Source organism: Pseudophryne corroboree, chromosome 3 (assembly GCF_028390025.1).
Source record: "Pseudophryne corroboree isolate aPseCor3 chromosome 3, aPseCor3.hap2, whole genome shotgun sequence".
NCBI classification, from domain to species: domain Eukaryota; kingdom Metazoa; phylum Chordata; class Amphibia; order Anura; family Myobatrachidae; genus Pseudophryne; species Pseudophryne corroboree.
This window is the reverse complement of record NC_086446.1, coordinates 233772422-233795758: the sequence shown is the minus strand read 5'-3', so window position 1 is coordinate 233795758 and position 23337 is coordinate 233772422. Positions and strand designations below refer to the sequence as shown.

The 23337-nt window shown below is 42.5% G+C and overlaps 1 long non-coding RNA gene across 6 annotated transcripts in view; it reads left to right on the top strand.

Moving 5' to 3' along the window:
• Window positions 1-23337, top strand: part of LOC135055176 (uncharacterized) — a 158918-nt gene that overhangs the window by 67844 nt on the left and 67737 nt on the right. For 2 of the 6 annotated variants that reach the window (XR_010243669.1, XR_010243666.1), the window contains exons 2-3: window positions 8089-8275; window positions 8930-9052. The exons of the other annotated variants lie outside the window; for them this stretch is intronic. This is a non-coding gene — a long non-coding RNA (uncharacterized LOC135055176). The remainder of the gene's footprint in view (window positions 1-8088; window positions 8276-8929; window positions 9053-23337) is intronic. 6 annotated transcript variants of the gene reach the window in all.

Below are 23337 nucleotides of genomic sequence, written 5' to 3'. Positions count from 1 at the left end.
AATTTTACGTTTCAGCTTCAGCACTAGTACTAGGAACTGGAAGTGGTTCCTGATCTTTCACTATTTTTTTCTACAAATTTTTTGTTCTCATTTTCACAGGACAGCACCCCTTTATTATTACAGCACACAGAACAGTGCCCCTTTATTTTTACAGCAAACAGAATAGTGTCCCTTTATATTTACAACACCCCTGTACTTTTACAGCATACAGGACAGGGCCAGTGTTCCTTTATTTTTACAACACCCCTGTATTTTTGCAGCATACAGGACAGGGCCAGTGTTCCTTTATTTTTACAACACCCCTGTATTTTTACAGCATACAGGACAGGGCCAGCACCCCTGTATTTTTTACAACACCACTTTATTTTACAGCATGCTGGACAGGTATGATTGGACCAAGGATAAAAAATGGAATACATTTATTATGAAAATGATGATGAACATATAAATATGAATTACAGAAATTTGATTAAAATACAAAGATAGAACCTGTAGACAGTGTCTGATGCAAAGTGGCTGTGCATATAGGAGAGTAGGAATTTCTCACCATATCATGGCCCTGCGGTGGGCTAGCTTTAAAAAAGCAAACTGCTTTTTTAAAGCTAGCCCACCGCAGGGCCATGATATGGTGAGAAATTCCTACTCTCCTATATGCACAGCCACTTTGCATCAGACACTGTCTACAGGTTCTATCTTTGTATTTTAATCAAATTTCTGTAATTCATATTTATATGTTCATCATCATTTTCATAATAAATGTATTCCATTTTTTATCCTTGGTCCAATCATATCTGTGAAAAATAGATATTCATCTTATGGTATGAGCGCCACATGCACGCTGCACTTTATTGTATTCTATTTTGTATTTTACGGGATTTATGTGTTTGTCCCGCTGAGTGAAGAAGCAGGGCAGCTCTATTCATTTTACTGCGCAGAATTGCTGGTGTGCACTTTTCCTGTGTACCACAGCATGCTGGACAGGGACAGTGTTCCTTTATTTTTACAACACCCTTGTATTTTTACAGCATACAGGAGGGGGCCAGCACCCCTGTATTTTTTACCACACCACTGCATTTTTACAGCATACAGGATAGGTCCAGTGTTCTTTTATTTTAAAAGCACCCCAGTATTTTTACAACACCCCTGTATTTTTACATCATACAGGACAGGGCCAGTGTTCCTTTATTTTTACAGCACCCCTGTATTTTTACAGCATACAGGACAGCACCCCTGTTTTTTTACAGCACACAGAACAGTGCCCCTGTACAGCACAGGACTGCAGCACCCCAAACAGTACAGGACACCCCAGAACAGCAACCCTGTACAGCACAGGACAGCAGCAACCCTAACAGCACAGTACACCAGCACAGGACAGCAGCACCCCTAACAGAACAGTACACCAGCACAGTACACCACCCCTGACAGCACAGTACACAAGCACAGGACACCACCCTAGAAGAGCACAGGACAGCAGCACCCCTGTACGCCACCACTCACATACAGAGGTCTGTCTTCCTCACTCTCCAAGTCTGGAGTGAAAATGGCGGTGACATTCAGCTCCTTATATAGAATCCAAAACCCGCAAGACTCCGACAGCAGGATGATAATCTTTTGCCTCGTTCTGGGATCCGAGTCTGCAGGGAAGTCCCGAGCCGGGATAGGATCCCGGCACGTGAAGTAAAGTTTGGGGGTGGGGGGGTGGGGAAGTGTTCCGATCTCTAAGATCCCAACCCGCTCATCCCTTTGCAGTATACTAATGAACTTCACTCCATACTTATTTCAAGTATTTTAACCTCCCTAACAACGGAGGTTTACAGATCACAAAAAAATTATCTTTGGGTGATGACCATAAACACTGTGAAATGGTAAATACCATCAGAAACATGGAAGGATTTATTTCAACCAAACTCTTTCAAGGCAGATATTCCAACCAGTCATAGTGCAAATCAGAAACATAACACCTCTTGTATTGTTCCATAATTTGATGGTCAGTTTGTTCTGTGCATGATACGCAAACGAGAAAGTCAAGCTGGTCCTTAAGTTTCAACAACATGTTCTACAAAATCTGCAAATGAACTGCATACTGAAGAAAAAGTAAAGTACAGTAATCCAATAATGGACACTAGGGGCCGGATGTAATGGTTTGCGAGACGGCCGGAGCTCCGAGACACGTGGATTGTAAAGTGCGAAAAAGTTAAAAAAATGAAATTTTTTTTTTTTTAAAAACTCATGTTGACCTTTTGTCATGTCGACCTAGTACATGTCGACCTAGACTCCCTGTCGACCTAGAAACCATGTCTACCTACATACTGTCAACCAATAGTGGTTGACCTTGACATTGTCAACCTAAATCTTGTCGACCTAGAGACCGGATCCCCTACTAATGTACTGTAAGTGCAGAATCACAAATGTGTGTGTCCCCTTGCAGTAATATTTATGCTGACCCCCTGTTGCTCTGACATATAATGTACAGCACTCCCAATTGCTAAAAGAGGCTATATTTACACTGGGCTCTGTTTTGCTTGCAGCATCAACCTGTGAAACTGGATTCACCTATTTGCTCATAGCAATGGGGCAGAAGAGGAAAGTAGTTATGATGGAGAGTATTTCTACTGTACCTATAGTATCTACTAATGTATAACTAGGAAAGAATACATAGCTTAGTAAGTTAGGGCCCCATTTAAGAATGTGTCTAAATATCAGTGGCATATTTCCTTTAGTATCATAATGAATATGCTGTTGGTATTCAGTATTACTTACTTACTTCGCTGGAGAGCCCCAGTGATGTCCCCTTCCTCAGCGACATCCTCCACTCACCAGCCTACAGTATCTCTGCCAGCGGGTTCACTACGATATGCCGGCGGTCGGGCTCCCGGCGACCAGCATACCGGCACGGGAGCCCGACCGCCGGCTTACCGACAGTGTGGCGAGCGCACGCTAGGGGCACGTTGGCGCGCTAAGCGCGCCACGCTATTTTATTCTCCCTTTAGGGGGGTCGTGGACCCCCACGAGGGAAAATAGGTGTTGGTATGCCGGCTGTCGGGATCCCGGCGCCGGTATACTGTGCGCCGGGATCCCGTCAGTCGGCATACTGAAGACCACCTCTGCCAGCAACGGGCTTTTGTGTTACGCATATGTACGATGGCCAGTCCGCACATGTGCAAAACGGCGGGGACTTGGCAGTTTGCGGAAGGCTCCTCTGAAGCCGGAAAGGCTGCACGGGCTCCCCATTGCCGGTACTGGGAACAGTATCGCTCTCACCATCTATTGATGGCAAATGTGATAGTGACAAACAGAAGTTCTGTACTTTTAGTTTACCACTGCTTGTTGAATACTAAAAGGAACACATAACCAATATAGCAAGGGCTAAAGGGCAAGGACATGTGGTGGAGTAAATGGTTCAGGGGGAATTGGCTAGTACCAGAGCCAAATTTACACACAATATATGAGTCTAAGGCAGTGGTTCTCAAACTGTGTGCCCAGGCACCCTGGGGTGCCTTAGATTGGTGGTCTAGAGCCAATTAAAAAAAAATTTGGTCCATGTAATAGGCAAAACCAGTACTGGTGGCTGTCAATCATAAAATATGTGGACAAACAGAAGCAAATCTTGTCCCTCAACACAAAATGTTACCTAAGGATGACATATAAACACAGTTAATTAAAGTAATATTTCTCTCTGAAGTTCTCAATAAGAACATTTGGCCTAGGGTTGCTGTGAAAAAAATTCTGATACTCTAGGGCACCGTAATTCAAAAAGTTTGGGAACCACTGGCCCGAGGGTTCATGTGGGCATTATACAAAGATGCAGCAGTAATTACTGCTGGAAACTTGGTGAGTTTTATTCAAAGATGTGCAGAAAAGATAGGCTGGGAGGGGAGGCACTGCCTCACCTGTCATAGACTTTTTACTCCAGAGTTTTGACTATTAAAATGATTAGAATAATACAAAGAAGGTATTTCTAACATGTTCTTTGTATTTTTCATATACTTTATTCAGTCAAATCTCTGGCACAAACATTAGTGTGACAGGAAAGTCTCTGCTTCACCCCACCTCACATCACTGCTAAAGGGGTTATGTCTCATTCTTATATAGGGCCCTTTGTTACAAGTTGCAACAAAGTTGTGATTGTGAAGTCTGAGTGCCCGTCCTGCATACCCCTTAGACGACCTCAACCCTACACTAATAAAACAAGCCTCCTGAGCTGCTAAGTGTGGAAAGGCATAGTCAAAACATTGCAGAAGCAGAATGCAGCAACCCAAGGGGCTACTACATAGGACCACATTATTCCAGGCGATCTGTGACTTCATGGTGGAGGGACCAAGTGGGATTGGCTGCGTGGTGGCTCTATCTATTAGGGCCGGCATGTCCACACTGCGGCCCTCCAGCTGTTGTGAAACTACATATCCCAGCATGCCCTGACACAGTTTTGCTGTCAGAGAATGCTAAAGCTGTGTCAGAGCATGCTGGGATGTGTAGTTTCTCAACAGCTGGAGGGCCGCAGTCTGGGCACGCCTGTATTAGGGGAAACAGTTTGCTGATGAGCGTAGTGCTGAAGTTCACCGGATCCTGGATCCTGGCCGTGACCAACGTCAAAGCCACACAACCAACAGCAGCCAGTACTTTCTGGCCCCCCACACCTGGCTAGATTGGAAGCAGGCCATCTGCGTCCAACAGGGAATGCGATGCTGGGGACTGTCCCCAGAGTGTGTGTGTGTGTGTGTGTGTATGTGGGGTGGGGAGGGTGTGTGTGTGTGGGGTGGGTCTATGGTTCACGCACACCCTTTAAAAGACCCTGCGCATGCATATGTCTGACAAAGCACCCTATAAATTGTGGGCTTTTAAGAGGATTCATTGATGGGGATCTTTCAGCCAAATGCATGTTTTTTATGTGGTGCATGAATGCTAGCAAAACATATTTCAGACGTGCTAAATACTCCAGATTAAATAGGGTGCATACTCTCCTTGCCACTGGTAAATTCCTCTATGTGTTTTCTTTGTAATAACCTGCTACGGGAAACAGGCACAGGATAATGAAGAGAGGTAAAATAATTTTTATGAAATTACCAGAACTGCCTTAATTATGTGAAGCAGCTATATCAGGTAAATTGAATACATTCATTTTCCCTTACTGGCTTGTTTAAACTCAGAGAGTGTCTCCGTTTAATTACCGTAGATTTTCAGAGAGACATCATCGTTCAATTGCATCTAAAAAGAAAAGGAAAAAAAAGTCCTTTACGCTTTTAATTTCCAGCAAACAGGCGACAAAGACAATGATTTAACGTCATCGTTAGTAAATCTTCCCTCGTACTCGGCAGCTGGAGACAGATCATGAACCATCTCAAGAAAAAATTGGGGAAAAAAAATAAACACACAGCTAACCACTTTTCACTCACGTCTCGTACTAATGATACCAAACTGCCCTACTTTGAATTGGTAACAAGGCGAATTTAGGAGATATAAAATATGGGATAAGTAGCACTGCTTTTCAAAGTGGTTCTACATTCTGTAACATAGTGAGCAAAGATGCTGGGTAAAATGATGCTCATCTGGTGTGTGTTTTAGCGTGCATAATGTGAAGCTTTAGGCTAATTTAAATGCATGCTGACGTTCCTTTTGTTTAAGCTTTCATCCTGTATGTGGAGGGAAAATCTTGCTTTCTTTCTTATCAAATGGGGAATACATTTTTGGCTTTTAACTGAGGAACAGTTTTTAACTGAGGAACACTGACCACAAAAACAAAACAAAATGTGATAAAGGAGATTTACATACAGTATATTCCAATTCAACATGTATTTTTGATTACTCCTGTATGTGCTCCTCTGAGTGAAATGCCCGTCATCCTTCTCCCCTCATCTGGCTATAGGATTTAACCAGTAAATGTCTGTCAGCAATAGATAAATAACTTCAGTTTCTTGTCTTTTTACTGCAAATAAATGTGTTTTGTAGCTATAGTGTTTTTTTTACCATCACACAACTAAATGTATTGGTGTGTCTATAACTTCTTACAACTTTAACTACATACCTTGTGCAATCCAAAATGTGTGCTTGCACCGTGTTATGTGGGCCATACACCTAAGGCCTGATTCCACAGATTACCCGCTTTGTCAACTGACGATCTGATCCACCTATCGGAGGACATTGATGATTGGTGATCTGTTGGATAATCAGGAAAATACTGAATGTTAAAAAAACACTGATTAGCGAATTCCAATCAATTTTCTGGTTGGAATCTATAAATTGAAGATTTTCAACATGTTGGATTTCCGTGATCCCCTGACCCAGGTCTCGCCAAAACAGGGAATTGCCCCAACACTTGCCTCTACACAAATTACAGATTAGAACTATGAGCAGAGGTTAAAGTGAGCTGGAACAGGGCAGAACTGCGTTCTGTCAGTTCCAATTGGAGACGGAATGCAATTCCGCCTCCTCCGGCTCACCTAACCCAGGATGTGAGCTGCATGGGGATGCCGGGTGCCCGCTGAGGTTGTGTTACCAGTGGGCGCTGGTACCTTCCTCTCAGCGGCAGCCAGAGCTCACTCTGAGCTATGGATTCCGCTGTGCGCGGCTGTGCAGTGCGATGGGAGAGATGTCATGACGTCTCTCCCATAGATCCGAGGAGCAGGCAGCCAAGCGGAGGTCAGCGGTCCGAAAGCAGGAGCGGGGCTAGAGTGAGTATTGTGTGTGGGTTTTTTTTTTAATGTGTGTGTGAAGCGGCGCTACTTGGGGGCAACTTCTTCTGATGGCAGCTGTACTGGGGGCATAACTTCAGTGGGCATCTGTAGTGGGGGCATCTTCTGCTGGGGGCATAACTACAGGGGGCATAACTACAGTGGGACATCTATACTGGGGGCATAACTACAGGGGGCATCTGTACTGGGGCAGCTTCTACTGGGGCATAACTACAGGGGGCACAACTACTGGGGGCAGCTTCTACGGGGGGCATCTGTACTGCGGACATCTGTACTGGGGGCAACTGTAGTGGAGTAACTCTATAGGGGGCAGCTCTACATAATTTAAATTGGGGATACTACTGGGTGACTACGCACCTTTTTTTTGAGACCATGCCCCTTTTTTTACGGCGCACACAATCCCTTTGGAGCTTGGCGGGGGGGGGGGGGTGAGTTCCACCACCTCTCCTGGACTACTTTAAGCACTGACTGTGAGAATACCTGATTATTGTGCAACAGGGTATCCCAGGGGTGTCATGTGTGCATAATGCCTATAGCTCTCCCCCATTATTGAATCAATGTTTAAGATTGTTGAGTGATAGATAAACAAGCTGTCACTCTGGGAAGTTTAGTGACTTCGGAGAAAGTGCTTTAAGGAAGTTTTTCAGCATCTAAGCAATCATGTCGCAGACCCTAGGCCCAGCAGAGAAAGCGGCAGATGGAGAGCACATGAATATTTATGGCAGAGAGGAGTCCCTGAGCTTCCTACACACAAGTCATTTTTCATCATCATTAAACCGCTACCAGGTTCTAAGAAAGAGGTGCAGGGAATAGTACTGTGTTTTTCTCTCCTGTATCTCTAATGAAATGTTTCAGTAATACTCTCCTTACTGTATTTGCTGCTTTTAGCTGTGCAGATAATCCTCTATTTTAGCTCCTCATATAAGTGTGAGATCCTGCTGCATTAGGGTATTGTTAGTAACCTCACAGTTTACTGTTTACCATTACACGGAAAACTCCGTTACCAATAGGACATTATGGTAATAAGAACCATAGAAAAGGGTTTGCTGTTGCTGGTAAATCCATGACCGCATGTGAGTGACTTGGCTGTAACTCTTGGGCCATTTAGAGATCTGTGCATGTAAAATGAAGTTTTTCTTTGCGAGAGTCATTAAAAGTCACTTCCCATTCTGGCCTCACTATTATTATGCTTGATGGAACTCTGGTAAAGAGGCATAATGGTGTATTGTGCGGAGACTCCGGAGCCTCCAGCCTTCTTCCTATGCTACAGATGTCAGGGCAAACAAATGCACATTTCCTCATTCAGCTTTTAGATCAGTTTTGTAGGTGAAATAAAGGTTTCATCGGCTCAGCTTGGTTCTGCCTCTGAATGGTAATGTTTTATTTTATTTCCTTGTAGGAGCTGTCTGTTATCTACTGGGACCAGTTTCAGTGCTGTGTCACTGATCCTGAGGATTCAAGGACAACTGCGTACGTTCTCGGCAGCTTGTAGCTTGACGTCTTGGTTCAGTTCCTTGGTAAAGTTTACAACATCAAGCTGCTGAAAATGTCAACTTTGTACAAGCCCAAAACTTAAAGCATTTGGTGTAGGTCAAGCAATACAAGAAAGATCTATGTAAATTATAAAATATTGCTTAGGAATTCTAAAAAAGAAAATAAACAATGTAATTAAAGTAATTATCTTATAAGATATATTTACAAACAACAGGTGTATCAGCATATCAGACAGAGTTGTGTTTTATGGCATCCTAGAATTCTAACTCTCTGAATGCATAACGTTTACATGAAAAAGTCCCTTCAATGGAAATAATCAAATCTCCGCAGTTGAGTGTGGGATATATGGTTCTTGGATAAATGTTTTAGTTTTTTTTTTTTTATTTCTTTTGCAAGCAGAAAAAAAAAATCTTTCTGTTTGCTGATCACTTTCTTCTGTCGATATCCTGTTAAAAAAAAAGACTATTCCCAGGCAGGGGCAGCAGGGCACCTTGCCATGAGGGCGGACTAACAACATGTTCTAACATGGAATTAGCCTTCAGTTATAGTCCCTTATTGGGGCTAATGCAAGCTAGTTTTGCAGATGTGATTGTTTTATACAACGCAGTCATGTCTACACTTGTGGCTGATGGTGCATAACTAGTTGGTAATGAGGCGTTTGTGGGTAGAAAAAGTACACAGATGAAGAATAGATGGATTGGACGCTATGCAGATTTGTGTGTATGCAGAATTATCTCTGTTTTCAGATGGATCTTTCATGCCAGGTATAGGTCTGGTAAAAGTGCGCACTGATGATGGTAACGGCCATGGAACCAAGTGTATGAATAAGGGTGGTCAGGCTGCGGAGAAGCATACTACTCTGGATAGAGGTGAATATATGCATTTAGGTCTAAGATCACAATGCACAAGTAATTACAAGCAATTTAAGATTAACTGTGCATCTGCTTCTACATGAAGAGCCAGGGGTGCCAAGAGGGGGGTTACTGATTACCGGGCTTGTGAGCGGCCCAGACCAGCTGCTGAGGAGGACATATATACCCCTTGTTAGCATATGGTATATTTACATTTGTTTAATTGAAGGGGGTGTGGCCATTTCTCCCAGATTTGGCTACGCCCCCCCAGTCCCTGGGCCTAACTCATCTCTGCCAGCTCTGTGTAGAGCTTCATGGATCCTTGAGTTCATGCAGTTGATACATTAGCTGATATTAAGCATGTTGATACATTATGAACTCAAAAAGCAGCAAACAAGACCATAGAATAGGTCACCACCTATGCAGTACAATCCAAAACAATGAACAGTCTTACTTGCGCTATAAATTATTCCAGCAAACTGAATGATCCTAATAGCGGGTGAATGAGAATGTCCTCACTTTCTCTTGCACGGTTTCCTGAAAAAAGAGAAAAAAGGGACATGCAATGGTGTGATATTGTCAATTAATAGCGCCCCATGTGAAATGTCATACAAGATATATTGTAATAGTCCATGTACTCAATCCAATGTACTCAATCCACACATATAAAGCCAAATGGTGAAGGCAATAAAAAAAATGATTATAAAAATTCGGAGGCATAAACACACTGTAGTTCAACCCAGACACGGACAAGCTTATAAAATGGAACCCGGGTACATCAAGGAACCCATGCATTTGGACACACAATATGATACATCATTAAAACAGACACTGTAATCTATTAGATTACAGTGTCTGTTTTTTTGCGGCATCATATTGTGATGAGTACATCTACTAATAAGTAGAAGAACAAAAGATAACTTTATGTGCACAGAATCTGTCTATTTGAAGTAAGCATACGTGTGAGCATCATTTTCGTCCATCACGTGTGAGGTGCCCTTTAAGGAAGGAAGTGGGACTCCAAATACCTTGCATTGGACTATTACAATATATCTTGTATGACATTTCACATGCGGTGCTATTAATTGACGATATCACACCATTGCATGTCTCTTTTTTCATGAAACCTTGCAAGAGAAAGTGAGGACATTCTCATTCACCCGCTATTTGGATCATTCAGTCTACTGGAATAACATACAGCGCAAGTAAGACTGTTCTTTGTTTTACATTAAGAAGTTTATCTTCATGCTTTGATTCACCAGTCATCATCATCATCATCATCATCATCATCATCTATACCTTCCCTGTAGCACTGCAATTATAGATCACTGATAATAGTGATATATCACCATGATGTGGCACACAGGAAAGGAACTGCAACAGCTGCGATCCATAGAGATGCCCATTCACCTACTATGCCAGACATTTGAGCTTCACTATGTGCTGGTCCTAGTACAGAAAATTAGATATAGGGTTGAATATTATGTACCTGGTGTCGTACCAATTATATACGTTGTTTGCTATTACAGGTGTTCTGATATATTCTAGGGGCATAAATTAGGTTTACCAAAATAGAGGTACAGGTATAAAGGAAAACCATCAAAAGTAAAAGAATATATAAAATTATAAAAAATGTTCCATCTGACACTGGATCCTATCTCAGCAGTCAAAATACAGTCACTTATTAATGTCTATATGTACAGAATCCATTTGGTTTCTATGCTTAGAAAAAAACACATTCAGCCTCATTTTTATAAGACCACCCCAACCTTATTACCATTTACTCCAACGCTATCTCTACTGACTTCCACATACTAGCTCACCCAGTCCTGCTCTGTCACCTTTGTCTCTCTGGGCCTGCCTCAGAGATTTACAGTACACTAATGTATTTGCAGCTGTGATCTGGTACACAGCGGATGTGTGAAAATATGCAAATGGTGCCTGGCTCTCTATTGAGATGCCCATCATCTCCTTCGCAGATCCAAGCAACTGTGTACAAATAGGCAGCATTGGTCACAGTTGCTTCAATAATTCAGTCTATCAGTATCTATGGTCATACAAAATGGCTGCAGGAATAGAGACGCTGGCGCCATGTTTTGTACATAAGGAATAGCAGTTATAGGCTGCAAAAACAGTTGCGACATGGCTGCATTTTTTTCCACCAAACTGTCCTTGACTGTCAATCACTTTGCTGATAAATCCTCCCTGCGATTGACATTGCTAATCTACCTTGGCACGTGCGCAGTGTGACCGTGATGCATGAGCAGTCGGCTGATAATCGATCAGCTTCATACATGTCGCCATTGCATATGAATTAGACCATCTATCTCTGCTCACACTGACCCTGTGGTCCCATCTGTAATAGTATCCTGACTGAAAGGAACGCTTACATTATCCACACTACATGACGGATGGGACACTGCTGGGGATTTCAACTCCTTAGTAAATAGCTATTACAGTTCAGTAGTAGATTTATAGATATATAGAGATTACCAGCATAGATACTGTACATAGAGAATGTGGAAAAGACAGTGGTTTGAAAAGGAAAGCATCCTTTAAATGAAATTCATTCTTATGGCTTCCTGTGACTGTTGTACCTGGTTTTTATAACATTTCATTGGTATAATGGGCACATTGGTAGAATGTTCATGATAAGCAGTGACAATAAAACTGAATATTAGGTATTAGATTCTACTTTATGTGAATCAGCGAGCTCTCTTCTTTTATTGTTTTGAAGCTCTTCTGCGCCAAGTAGATTAAGCAATATGCAGTATTTCTCAGATTTTCTTCTGCCAAACAGAAGTCACAATTTATGCAGCAATCTTAATTTTGTCAAACAAGCACATTTGAGCACCTCTTATTTAGAAGTAAAGCTCCCTTGTGGCCAGCTATCCATTCAGGTACAATTTCCAAGCATCAGTTATTAAATTACAGTCATGCGTAATACAATGAACTTTACTCAGATGATACAGTAAGAGATTAGATTGCATTTAAGTCATCATTCATTGTGCTGCTTATGAAATACAGCTAGTAAGGAATTGCTAACAAAACCAATAAAATCTCTGTCTCTTTAGTGTGCTGCCAGTTCTGCAAGGGCGTCTTATGCTAATCTGTTATAAACTCAGCAATCAGCAATGATAGCTTTTGTCATCATGGGCATAAATTCATGTTACCCAGAATAATTCATACTTGTTGTCTCAAGTTTCTTGTTTAATTCTAATTATTGTGTAAACATCTGATAAATTTTAATGTATGTTTTATTTCTATCCAAACAATATGGATAAAGGGGCCTATTTATCAAATTGTATTGACAGAAAAGCCAATAAAAACACCTGTTATCTGGGGGGGAGGGGGGGGGGATGCACTTAGCATCCCGGCTGTCTGGATGCCGGTGATCATGCGAACGATGCCGGAATCCCGACACCACTCGGGAGACCAGCGCTGGATCACAGACAGCAGTCATCCCTAAGGTAAGTATTGGGGTATGGGTTAGGGTTAGGGCCCAGGGGATGGGGGTATATGGGTTAGGCACTTGGTGAGAGGGGGGGGGGTGCGGTTACAGATAAGCACTAGGTGGGGGGTTAGCCCTAGCCACCCCCCCAAGGGTTAGGAAATGGGGGCATTAAAATGCTTACGCCCTCCGATGTCGGGGTCCCGTCCGCCAAGATACAGTATATATTCTTCTGGGGTACCCACATATTTTAACTATCCCCAGTTGCAGATAATGGTGATATTTGCTGCGATCCCCATTGTCAGTTAAAGAAGCAGCCCACATAGGTTTCTGTAACAATGCCGAATTTTCCAAGATAGCTAATAGGCTACTGACTGCAGATTTCTTTGGTAGACGGATCTGTAGGATCCATCCGCTTACACATACTCTGATGAATGTCGACACCTACACAATATTGGTGCTGAGGGCAAACGCAGGAAGCAAAGTGATTGCATGTGTGATCACTGTACATGGATCAGCACGGTCCTGGTGATACATGAATGATACATTCTTTTGAATAAAGATTCCTTTTTGCTGCAAATTGTAGCAATTAAGAATCTTTAATATTGAGAGCTGGACGCAAGAACTAATAAATACAGTATGCCTCAAAAGCACATAGAAATAAATTAAAGTATATATAAAAAGGGGAAAACGATGTACTGTATAACAAATGCTCTGTATTAATTGTTAGCGTAGGGAGGCGTGCATCCCGGCCGTTGCTTAGGAGCCGGTACACCGCGCCTCCTGTTGACCCCCGCCCGGTGCCTAGCAACAGGCAGACACCAGGCGCTGGGAGCCGCCGGATCCCTAGCAATGGGGATGCCAGAGGCAGACGGCGTTCCTCATTGCTGGGTAATTAGTAACTCAGCTGTAGCTCTAGATACGTGCAGCAGAGCAGCTGCATAGAGTTTATTAATTAGGACTCTTGGGTTCTATTGGTGCAGCACCATTTATATTCCTTTCCTGGCCTCTCCCAAATCGATGGTGATAGTTCCTGCTCTTGTGAGAACCTGTCAAGCCTGTGATTCTGAGACCCTGCCTGACTGACTTCCTGATCTGATGTAGCTAGCCTTCTATTCAGGCTTTGGTGTGGAGTTTCCACACAGGCACAGTCTTGCCAGCATTTTTTTTATTGTATCCACCTTGTGCATTGTTGCATGTGAATAGTAATTGTGTTTTGATTATATTCCAACCTGTGCATTGTTGCACTTATGTGCATTCCTCATATATTCCTCAGTCTGTGTCTTAGCACAGTAGTAAGGTTGTGTCAGGTGATGTCTTACCATACTGCATTTACCATTGTCCAGACTCCGCTAGTCATCTTGTATATATATTAAACCTGGGGACATCTTAGTACGGGGTGGATCTAATTCACCCTGGAAAGGCAGCTGCTATAGGTGAAGTCTTTGGCTGCAGGAGACTAAAAGACTGCTGGGCAGTGGGTAATTGTGTGAGCGTCATAAGGCATCACCTATACACCTACGGAACTGAGTGTAATCATAACAGTATCACCAGTCAAAAAAACGTAGCTCCGTAGGTCGGTTGTTTCCGGCTGGATCCAGCACAAAATCTGGCCCAGATTCTGGCGGGCCAGATCGAGGGTTTGCCCAGCAGCTACAGGACTTTTCCCTAAGGGTGGGCACTCAGGAGGAAAATCGTAGGACCCAGATCATCTCGTCACCTGCTCCGAGGGAACCTAAATTAAACCTCCCAGATAGGTTCTTTGGGGACCGTAAACAGTTTTTGAACTTCTGGGAGCATTGTATGCTGTATTTCAAGCTCAGGCCTTACTCTTCAGGTTCTGACACCCAGCAAGTGGGAATCGTAATTTCCCTGTTGCATGGTGACACACAATATTGGGCATTTGCCTTTCACCAGATCACCCCAGTCTGCATTCTGTGGATTCCTTCTTTAAAGCCTTGGGAGTCCTCTATGATGACTCAGATCGGGCAGCATCTGCGGAGGCCCATCTTTGTTCCCTCAAGCAAGAAAGAAATTCTGCCGATGTTTTTTGTACCAAATTTTGCCGATGGGCCAACAACTGTGGTTGGAATGACCTGCACTTTGGAGTCAGTTCCAGTTGGGATTAACAGAGCAAATTAAGGATTTTCTCGTCCAATATCCTTGCACTCTGAATGCACTTATGGAGCTAGCCTTCAAAGTAGATAGGCGGAATCGGGAATGGAGAATGGAGAAAGAGGTTCCCATACCTACAGTACATCTCGTTGGACGGTGCCAGAGGTTGCAGGGAGTATTGAGGAACCCATGCAAATCAGGGCTTTTTGCTTGATGCCTCAAGAGAAGGCGAGATGTCGCAGTCTGGGACTGTGTCTGTTTTGCGTGACCAAGGGGTATCAGGGGGACACTCATCCGCAGAAGGCGGAATACTAGTACACCCGAGAAATTTAGGTAGAGTTTTTTCGGGTATCTGTTCCATCTCCCCGAATAATTCTTTATTATTACCTATTAGGTTAACTACCCCTTCTGGTCTAAGTGAAGTAACTGCTTTTGTTTTATGGATTCGGAATTCCTATGAAGACTCTTTGCCCACCAATTTCTGTCTGTGGATTAGATTGCAATCCTCTTGTCGGGTGAGCTCCCGGACTTCAGCCCTCCAGTTTTGTGTCGGAATATTCCATCGTGAAGAGTTGTCTTTTTTCCTTGTACACTGGTGGTCATTCCGAGTTGTTCGCTCGCTGCTATTTTTAGCAGAATTGCTAATAGGCTAAAATCCGGCAGTTCTGTGCATGCGTATGCACTACAGGGCGCACGCACTAAGCAATTTTACACAAAACTATGCTATTTTACTCACGGGCGAACAAAGCTTTTCAGTCGCTCAGTTGATCGGAGAATGATTGACACGGTAGTGGGTGTTTCTGGGTGGTAACTGAGCGTTTTCCGGGAGTGTGCTAAAAAACGCAGGCGTGCCAGCAGAAAACACAGGAGTGGCTGGAGAAACGGGGGAGTGGCTGGCCGGAGGCTGGGCGTGTTTGTGACGTCAAACCAGGAACTAAACGGACTGAGGTGATCGCAATCTAGGAGTAGGTCTGGAGCTACTCAGAAACTGCAAGGAAATACTTAATAGCAGAATTGCTAATCTTTCGTTAGCAATTCTGCTATGCTAAGATGCACTCCCAGAGGGCGGCGGCTTTGTGTTTGCATTTCTGCTAAAAGTAGCTAGCGAGCGAACAACTCGGAATGACCACCACTGTCCTCTAACTCCAGTAGTTCTGGACCTGCCCTGGCTAAAAGCTCATAACCCAGTAATCAACTGTAGAACAGGAGATCTTGTTTCCTGGGGCACGGTATGTGCAGCCAAATGCCTGACCATGCCAGTCCGCTTAGCACTTCCAGTCCCTGAAGAGACGCCAACCCAGTACATGTCTTTCATGGATGTTTTTTTCCAAACAACAAGCTGAATCTTTGCCTCCTCACCATCCTTTTGATGGTGCAATCAATCTTATACTAGAGCTAGACTCCCTAAAGGACGCCTCTATGCTCTGTCTTTGCCCGAGACGAAAGCTATGGAGGAATACATCCGGGAGAGTTTAGAAAAAGGCTTTATCAGAGATTCTAAGTAACCGGTGGGAGCCAGGTTTTCTTTGTCGGGAAAAAGGACGGCTCATTACGGCCATGCATCGATTACAGGGGACTGAATAAAATTACGATCAAAAATTCATATCCATTGCCTCTGATCTCCATTTTATTTTTTCAGCTCAGAAATGCTACAGTTTTTTCTAAGATTGATTTGCGAGGAGCATACAATCTTATTTGGATACGGCAGGGGGATGAGTGGAAAACCGCATTCAATACCTACTCAGGCCACTACGAGTGTTCGGTAATGCCTTTTGTACTCTCCAACGCCCCTGCTGTATTCCAGGATCTTATAAATGACGTTCTTCGAGAATTCCTTTGAAGATTTGTGGTCATCTATCTTGATTATATTTTGAGCTACTCCACCTCACTCAAAGAACACAGCTCATGTAAAAGCGGTCCTCACCAAGCTCCAGGAGAATCATTTCTAAGCAAAATTGGAAAAGTGTGAACTTGAGGTTGAGAAGGTGGCCTTCCCAGTATACATCATCACCTCTAAAGGGTTTTCTATGGACCATAAGAATTTTCAGGCAATTGTGGAATGGGTTCGTCCCTCTAATCTAAAAGCTACACAATGTTTCCTTGGTTTTGCAAACTACTACAGAAGATTTATCGATTCATTTTCTTCAATTGTAGCTCCAATTGTGAGTCTAAACAAGAAAGGTGCGGATCCTGCTCATTGATTACCACAGGCGGTAAAGGCCTTTGAGTACCTTAAAAAAGCATTTATCTCTGCTCCTGTTCTCCGCCATCCCAATCCATATCTGTCTTTCATTGTAGAAGTGGATGCCTCGAAGTAGGTGTTGGAGCTATTCTTTCACAAGAGGATCCAGTCAGTCAATAAGCTCCACCCCTGTGCCTTTTTCTCTCTGAAATTTTCCCCTGCTTAAGTCAACTATGCTGTAGGAAATTGAGAGTTCCTAACAATCAAATATGCTTTAGAGGAATGGAGGCACTGGCTGGAGGGAGCAAGGCATACAGTAACAGTATTCACAGACCTCAAACATCTAGTCTATCTTGAATCTGCTAAAAGATTGAACTCTCGACAAGCCAGATGGGCATTGTTCTTTGCTAGGTTCAATTTCGTAATTACCTATAGGCCCGGCTCCTAAAACCTCAAAGCTGACACTTTATTCTGGAGTTTTCTGTCTAACCATGAAGTCCCTAAGCTTACAGGGCTAATTCTTACCCCAGGATGCATTCTTGCTGGTCTAACCATGAATCTTGCCTCTCAAGTCCAGTCAGCACGGATACTGGCCCCATCTGAGACTCCTTCAGGACTCCTGTTCGTTCCAGAGAAACTCAGATCAGTCGTGTTAACTGAGTACCATTCCAACAAGACCTCAGGACATCCAGGGGATAATAAAACTTTACACATTCTCTCTCGCTCAGTATGGTGGCCAACCATCAAGAAAGACGTTCAGGAGTGTGTTAGGGCCTGCCATGTCTGTGCCAAAATCAAGTCTCCTTGTGTTCTTCCTTTTGGACAATTACTTCCTCTGTCTGTACCCTCTAAGCCATGGACCCATTTGTCACTGGTTTTTATTGTAGACCTGCCAAGATCTTCAAAATGCTCAGTCATCTGAGTAGAAGTTGATCGTTTCAGTAAAATGGCTCATTTCATTCCCTTCTCTAAACTGCCTAATGCTAAGGACCTTGCCTCATTGTTCATTCAACAGATATTCTATATTCATGGCCAGCCACGACACATTGTCTCGGATAGAGGATCTCAATTCGTATCCCATTTCTGGAGTTCTTTTTGTGCGGAACTAGGGATCAATATCAGTCTCTCATCAGGGTATCATCCACAGTCCAGTGGTCAGACAGAACGAGTTAATCAATCGTTGGAGCAATATCTACGATGTTATATCTCTAAATACCATGATGATTAGGTTGACCACCTACCCTTTGCAGAATTTGCGTATAATAATTCTGAACATTCTTCAACTTCCATGTCTCCTTTCTTTTGTGTTTCCGGTATTCATCCTAAATGTAATACTTTCACTCCTTCACAACAGTCTAGTTCTTCTTTTTCTCCCGTGTCACGCCTCAGGAAGATTTGGAGGGAAGTACATCAAGCCTTGGAGTATGCGGTAGCCCGGTCTAAGAGATTTGCTGACAAATAGCGGAAACCTTTTCTTTCAAAGTAGGAGACATTGGGGTATATTTAATTAGGGTCGGATCCATTCCGACAACCCCTATTCAATCTCATCTCAATTCGACTTTCAGGAGACCTTCTCCAGTCATGATTTGGGGACATCAAGAGTTTGTTGTTGAAAAAATCCTGGACTCCAAGTTGTGCGGGGTCAAGTACATTACTTAGTTCATTGGAAAGCTTAAGGTTCTGAGGAGAGAGCATTGGTGCATGGGAAATTTCTTCATGCTCCTGAACTAAAAAAAGGTTTCTTCAAGAGATTTCCCCAGAAACCAGGTTCTAGGAGTTTCTTAACCCCTCTTCAAGAAAGGCTACTGTTAGCACCAGGAGGCGCGTGTCCCAGCCGTTGCTTAGGAGCCAGGATGTCGCATCTCCCGCTGACCCCTGCCCGGCACCTAACAGTGCGCAGAAGCTGGGGGCAAAGCCTTTCGGTCCCAGCTCGGCATCTAGCAACAGGCAGACGCCGGGCGCTGAGATCAGCCGGATCCCTAGCAACGGGGACGCCGTTGCTGGGTAATTAGTAACTCAGCTGTAGCTCTAGATACATGCAGCAGAGACGCTGCATAGAGTTTATTAATTGAGACTCCTGAGTTCTATTGGTGCAGCATCATTTACATTCCCTTCCTGGCCTCTCCCAAATTGCTGGTGATAGTTCCTGCTCTTGTGAGAACCTGTCAGCTTCTGTCAGAACCTGTCAAGCCTGTGATTCTGAGACCCTGCCATACTGACTTCCTGATCTGATCCAGCTAGCCTTGTATTCAGGTTTTAGTGTGGAGTTTCCACACAGGCACAGTCTTGCCTGCATTTCTTTATTGTATCCACCCTGTGCATTGTTGCATGTGTATAGTGATTGTGTTTTGATTATATTCCAACCTGTGCATTGTTGCACTTACATGTATTCCTCATATATTCCTCAGTCTGTGCCTTAGTACAGTAGTAAGGTTGTGTCAGGTGATGTTGCACAGTACTGCATTTACCCCTGCCCAGCCTCCAGTAGTCACCTTGTATATATATAAAACCTGGGGGCATCTGAGTACGGGGTGGACCTAATTCACCCTGGAAAGGCGGCTGCTATAGGCGAAGTCTTTGGCTGCAGGAGACTAAAAGACTGCTGGGCAGTGGGTAATTGCGTGAGCGTCATAAAGCATCACCTATACACCTACGGAACTGAGTGTAATCATAACATTAAGTTAAACTATATCAGTGTTTTTATCCAAAATATTAGGAGTAAGACCAGCCAGAGCCTTAATTAGACATTTTGGTGCTCTGTGTTAGAAAGAGTAGTGTCTCTTCTTCATGTTACACTACACAGTAGAGCCCCTTGTACACATTATGCCCACATCCAGCCCTTCTGCACATCCCCTATTTTTGTCATCTGTCTCTGTAGTACCCAGCCCCATCCTGCCATTCCTGGCAAGGAGCCCACACTTTCCCATGTAATATGAATCACCCCCACATTCACCTGCCCCTGCCAAAACCCTCCACTTACCCAGCTTGTTCCCCTCAGACTAAATAGAGCAGGGCTGCCATAAGGTGGATACTAGGGGCAAAGCTGTCCCAGCCCTGACAGAGGGGAGGGCCCGGAACACTCACTCTGCTACCTACCCACCCGCTGCCGCCCCCGCCATTCTGCCGTCATCCTCCCGCAGTTCTGTATTGAAAATATCCCTCCCAAAATGGCTGCGCCAGAGAGGAGAAAGTTATTCAAGATACTAGAGGAACCCTCTAGTATCTTTAATAACTGTCTCCTCTGAGGCGGCTGACATTTTGGAAGGGACTTTTTCAACAGATTGAAACATGAAGCAGGAAGGCGTCAGACAGCAGACCCTCAGCAGCAGACCAACAGTGGGGGCGATGTTAGGGGAGTAGAACAATGAGCAGAACCCCTGACAACGAGCAGGTACTTGCATAATTATTGTGTGGCCATAATATGGTGACAGGGGCATTAATGTGGAGGCATAATATGGTGTAAGGGGCATTTTTGTGCGCGCATAATATGGTGACAGGGGCATTACTGTGGGGGCTTAATATGGAGCAAGGGGCGTAATATGGTGTTGCTCCATGTGTGCATAGACTTTTTTTAATTATATATTTTTATTTAACTTTTTTATATATATTTTTTGTTTTCAGTGGGGTGCTGCCTATTTTGTCAGTCCCAGGCCCCACAATTTCTGATGGCAGCCCCGAATAACTGCCAGAATGAGGCTTGTAAAAACAACAGCATTATTATGAGTCTAGTCTGCATAGGTCTAATTGATTCTAGAGTGAGTTTATGGTGAATTCTACCCTAATACAGGGGTTGGGATTAGAGGTGTCCGATTTGGTTCTCCTGGTTCGGATCTTCCTGTGGTTTGGAGTTCAGATTTTAAATCTGGAATTTTGGGTTTTGGATTGAATTAATTACCTGATTTTAGCTGTTTTAATAGATTTTTATCGATTATTTTTTATCAATGATTATCGATTTTCTAATTGATTTTAAACAGAGCCAAAAAACAAATCTGAACCAAAACACTTGAATGTGGTTTTGTTAAAAACAAAATATGATGATGAATTAGAACCAAAACCAAAACACTGGGGTCCACACACATCTATAGTTGGGATTAAGACAATTTTATTAAGGTCGGTTTTAAAATTTCTCGTATTTTTAAACAAATTCAGAAGATCCCTTTATGGAATAATTTCACCTTGAAAAGAGTACAGTATATGTGCAAGTGGGATCTCTTGTCTTCCTATTTCTAACAGTAGCTCTAGTAAAGTTTCTTCTATCCATGATGCATTCTGGGAATTCCTATGGTGGTCCTGTCTGGTTGGCAAGCCTGTGAAACAAAACAAACATGTTTACAAAACTAATGGTAGTTTTTAGTACAATTAATATTAATAAGCACAGTGCATGGATGGCAAATTTCTTAAAACAGTGTTTACGTATATGTAGCATCATTACCAAGGGGGGAATAGGAAGCCGCAATTGATGGAACATGGTTGAAACCTCATACAGCAAATTAAACTAGTACCTCATTATTTATGTAATGTGTTTGGCACAATTATTTATGTAATGTGTTTATGAAGCTGCCACTTCATAAAATAATAATAATAATAATAATAATAATAATAATAATAATAATAAAAAAATAACAATAACTATTTTAGAAAACCATATTTCACATAAAATACATACTATTAATGTGCTAGCTATCATTGTCCAGAACAAATCTGAAAACTGTTATCAATAGCCAGGCTTTCCAAATTTATTAGTTTCAGGAAACATTGTGTCTTTTGTTTGTGTAAAATGCACATTTTTATACTGCGCATGTTCAAAATAAAGTGTTATGATTCCGTCCATATACACCTGTCAGGAGAGGCGTACAGTATTGTGTGGGTGCTGGTCCCCTGGTGCTAAATATGTACTGATGATGATGATGATGACAAATGACTGAGACAATGACTGACTGATTGAGCCTTGGGACCAAATGAAGTAGAGAGAGAGTTCCAGAAAGTAAAAGATTTGGTAAGGTTTTTCAGTTTTTTTTTAAAGTGCCAATCATGTACACTGCAAAACCAGGTTGATCTTGCTGTGTAAATGATTACCACTTTTTAAAAAACTGCAAAACCTTACCAAATCTCTCACTTTTTGAAACTCTCACTCTATTACATTTGGCCCTTGGTTTCTCCTGCAGAGAGTATATAAATTGTTAGTGTGGCTACTACAAGATATTTGTATTATTAATTGATCTTTTGAGTCAATCCATGGCAGGAAAGAGATTACTATTTAAAAGGGAAGAGAACAGATGTTTTTATTTATTTGAACTTAAGTGTTACTTTATTTTATAATTGCAACATTGCCCATTTTTTTTAAAGCAGCAATCATTTACAAGGCAAAGCCATCCTGGTTTTGCTTTATAAATGATTGCTGCTTTTTAAAAAATGGGCAGACTCGTACAAAAGTCCCGCACATCCATATCTCGGAGGTTATTACATTTAGCCTGTTGTCTTTTGTTTGCCATTATTACATGAAAGAAATATCTTCCTCTGGTTTATACTGTATATCTTGTGTACATGCTGCACTTTGGTTGGGGAACAATGTACCTGTATCTGAATATCTGGCTATGTGGGCATATGAAGAAAAGCTTCTAAGTACATTTTGATCAGCATTTGAAGGTTAGGCCCTTTTGCAAGTAAAACTGTATATCTGCAGATCTGCCTTATCTGCAATACAAGTAAATTTCTATCTATACACTGACACCAGCCACCACTATTTTCCTTTATATGTAAACAATGCCTGATTCCTCCTTTTCAAAGAATCCATCCAATTTAATACATAATATGCAAAAAACTTATACAGTACATGAGATTTTCTTTATGCCACAAGCCGTCAAACTGACACTGTTATGTTTTTCCTCATATTCATGTGTTTCAGAAATGTCCTGTAAACTCTTATTTCTCATCTAGTGGTAGTTAGACCTTGAAAAACTGACGCTGAAGGTAACATAGTCAGTAGTAATATTTTCTGGAAAAAGATCATTGCCTTGCACAGGAGCTGTGATTATGCCATTGGCAGATGACCTATTTTTCCTAGAGACAGTTACAGAAACATTTTTCATGGCATATTTTCTAAAGAAGCCCAGCTCATGCAGACAGTAAAAAGTCCCTTCTAAGCTATTTGTGGCTTTACGATTTATTTACACCAGCAGTGACCACTGGATAATCTGCCATTACAAACAAGTCGAGAGCCTCTCCTACCAATTTCTGTACTTTTCTGACCCACTGATTTATTTGTTACTGACTGGTGGCCAGTTTGCCTGGCTTATGTGCCTGAGTGTCTACCAAAATGTGTATATCTGGCATTATAATATACTTGTAAGAACATTAGATAAATGTGCACTTGAAAGAACGTTACAGTAATTCGGGGGTTATTTATCAATACATGATTAAAGAGTTTGACATGTAATTAGTATGCTCAATTCATAGCTAAAGCTTATACAGCTTACACTGTTTTTATACTCTGCATAGATGTATAGACACAGCTTCATTTCTGTGTGTGTGTGTGTGTGTGTGTGTATATATATA